This window comes from Triticum dicoccoides, chromosome 5A (assembly GCF_002162155.2).
Source record: "Triticum dicoccoides isolate Atlit2015 ecotype Zavitan chromosome 5A, WEW_v2.0, whole genome shotgun sequence".
Lineage (NCBI taxonomy): Eukaryota > Viridiplantae > Streptophyta > Magnoliopsida > Poales > Poaceae > Triticum > Triticum dicoccoides.
In genome coordinates, this window is record NC_041388.1 from 233,168,631 (window position 1) to 233,172,007 (window position 3,377).

Below are 3,377 nucleotides of genomic sequence, written 5' to 3' on the forward strand. Positions count from 1 at the left end.
GTTTTCCCGACTGACTGCTTGATGGCTATGATATATCTTTCCCGACAGACAGCCTGTTGGGCCTACCGTGGGCCTTTCCGACCAATAGTCTGTTAGGGCAGCAACGGGCCTTTCCCAACCGTTTATTGGACATGGTATTATTTCCCAACCAACATTCTCTTGGGCCTAGCAGTAGGCTTTCCCAACCGACAATCAGACGACGTTTGTTTTGCCGACCAACAATCAGATGCGGTTTTCTTTTGCCGAACAATAGTTCATCAACATTTTTTTAGCCAACCACAACTTTAATTAACATATGGTACTGATTGTCACATACATATAGTTCATGTGTTCTAAGCATAATCACCCAAACACCATACGTCAAGCTCAAATCGGGAGCACCAAACATTTTTTATTCCATTAACTAATTGCCACATACATACACTTCAACCTGTTCTAAACAAAACCACCAAGAAACCATAATCAGGTTTACAAAAGGACAACCAAAAGATGCAAGTATGAGACATCAGTTGTACAAAATGAAAGCTAAAACATCTAGTTGACGTGGATCGTTGGCTTCATGGTTCCCTGTGAGTGTAGTCCTTTTTGCTTCCTGCAAACGTTAATCAATTCTAAATTATAATACACTATTAGAAACTATACTACAGTGCCAAAATAACAACATACAGGATCATCACATTCCCAAAAATACAAATAGTAATAAATACAGAGAATTCAATAATCATGTGTTAACACTAACGTTGAACCTCGGTTGAGATTGTTCGCACTAATCTTTATATTTTGTATCTGCATACTTAGTTTGCTTTCGTTAGGCATGTAACATAGATGGTAAAGGAGTATCTAGTCGTCGAAGCTTAAATCAAGTGCATGGAGGAGGCGAGATACCAGGCTGCCGTGCGATGCGGCGAGCATGGTGAGATGCCGATGGCGGCGTGAAGCCGCGGTGCTGTATGATGTAGCACGCCATGTGAAGCGGCAAGGCGCTTGACGACTGGAATAGCTAGAGGAGAATAGGCAAGTTAGTTAGTTTGTTATCTACATGGCCGCTGACCAGGTGTGTGGCCGTTGAGTGGAGCTGTGCAAGTGGACATGCATGCATGTAGGGATTACTAAGTGCATGGAGTTAGTTGTGTGAGTGGGAGTGAGCTAGTGCCTAGACGTGATGTTAGTGGCCAGATGTGGTGCCTGAGTGGTGCATGAAGGTCAGCTCCCTATGTATATATAAGTTACAATGAAAAAAGAGAGAAGAGGCTGAGAGAGCACGGGTTGAAGAAATAATTTTACATCAACTTAATTCAAAAGGATCAATCTAATATAGTACTCATATTAAGAAGCTACATCAGTTTGCGATGAACACCATTCATATCCACAGCAAGAGTTTTCAATGTGCACAAACCTTGACAAATGATGTCTGGTCATCGGCTCACCAGACCAGGATGTGTGCCACTCAAAATTCCTGAACAATACTGGTTGCTAATCAACTGAAACAGGAGAAAAGAGGATTCAGGCTAACCAGCTGAAGCAGGATAAAAGATGCACCAAAACAAGCTCTAAACGATGTGCACACGTCAGCATGCATCCTTACAAAAGGGGCACATAGGAAGATGTCTTTATAATATGTTATGCATGTAGGGATAATAATCATTCGTGTAGAGTCAGCATTACACTTCTGCAACTTCTACATCAATAATGACATTATATATTACATCACCTCTATGAAATTTACTGCTGCTGAGCAAAAAAGGATGACATAATACATTTGATAGTGAGAGATTTCTTTTTACCAAAACGAATAAGAGAAAAGAATGGCGCTGAACTAAACATAGGGAAGTGACCATAAGTTGAGTAATATTGTTAAAAACGACAATCAACAATACTCATTGGAATAAGATTTAAATTACATGGTCGAATAAGATCTCCTTATCTCGATGAATCTCAAACTGGGATTTCAATATCTCAATAAATCTGAGATTCAGAGTTTCTAAAAGCTGCAATAATGCTTTACAAATTAGAGCTTACCTAAAATTAAAGAATATCTTGCCTAGAAGCCGAGGTAGGGACTCATTGAGTATGAGTACGACTATAAACTGCAAACTGTATGCTAGCTCTAATCTTGGTTGAAAGTTCTGAGAGCCAATTCTGAAGGCATCATACTGTCAGCACCTCCAACATCTCATGTAATATGAATACCAGCTTTGTGTAAATCATGTAATAACATTAAACATCAATGTTGAATTTACATAACCATACTGTTAGCAACAAATGCATGAATCATACAAAAAGAATGTGGCCTATCTAATAATAGTAGGAAGAGCAACATAAATCCATATTCTCCTTGCAATGTGGCTTATCTAATAAAAGTACGAAGAGCAAAATAAATCAATGTTCTCCCAGCATTCTATGGTGCGTGTTTTGCCTTGTTTGTGAGCAGAAGAATATGTAGGCTACTGTGAAAGTTAAGTTGTGCCTAACAATCAACATTCCAAGTTTCAGATAGGATATGAACCAAGAAAACACTGATTTTCTATACAGACATCACAGTTTTGGTGATTTCCGCGAATACGTGCAACCTGTTGGCGGCAGCGGATGGCTTGGGCTCCAAGTCCAGCACCGCTGCGGCAGCCTCCCACTCCGTCTATGTGTATGGGATGCAAAGAAGAATCCTGGAAAAATATGGGATACATGAACTATTCTGGAAGTTATAGAACAGCTGAAGCAAATTTAAAGAGAATATAAAACTGTAAAATCTATAGAAGCATGATTGTATAAATACAAACTGCTAGATATGTACTTTATCTTCATTCCAGAAAAAACTGAACTAAGTTTAATATAGTCCTATGTTTGCCAGAATTCTAAATGCTTAAATAAAAGTCTGAAACATTAGTATGATTATTTGGACTTTTTGCGGAACCTGAAGCTAGTTCTTGGGGTTGTCCCTCATCTCAAAGCACAGATATGTGGATACATTTTTCTATATATATAAAGTAATGAATTTTCATATGATGATTACCCTTGTATTGACCTTCAGGCAGACATATCATAATTTGATAGTCTGGCAAGGGTTCAAACATCACAAATTACAACTCACAAGCTCTAAAGTTCTCAAATCAATCACAACCAGTTCATAAAAAACAGTAGCTAATTAAGGTTTCTGGCAACACTACTGAAAGGAATACCTGTAGAGTAGATTATTTTTTCCAATAATAGCATCAAGCTTGTTCTTCTCAAGTTCTCATATCCAGAAATCACACGAGATGTATCTCTTAGACTGCATTTCCGGCTACCCCATTAGCAGATAGAGCCCCTGTTTTTGATGCTCTGCTTGAGCTGGAGCTCACATCCAAAACTCTGCTTGCTGGATAGAAGTACTATCCCAA

The 3,377-nt window shown here is 38.8% G+C and overlaps 1 long non-coding RNA gene across 1 annotated transcript; it reads right to left on the bottom strand.

The window, feature by feature from the left end:
- Positions 1 to 279: 279 nt before the first annotated feature.
- LOC119297154 lies at positions 280 to 2,671 on the bottom strand. The gene is made up of 4 exons (XR_005145555.1): positions 2,571 to 2,671; positions 2,020 to 2,163; positions 1,397 to 1,481; positions 280 to 592 (listed from the first exon to the last, which is right to left on the bottom strand). It is a non-coding gene; the product is annotated as an uncharacterized LOC119297154 (long non-coding RNA).
- Positions 2,672 to 3,377: the final 706 nt, after the last annotated feature.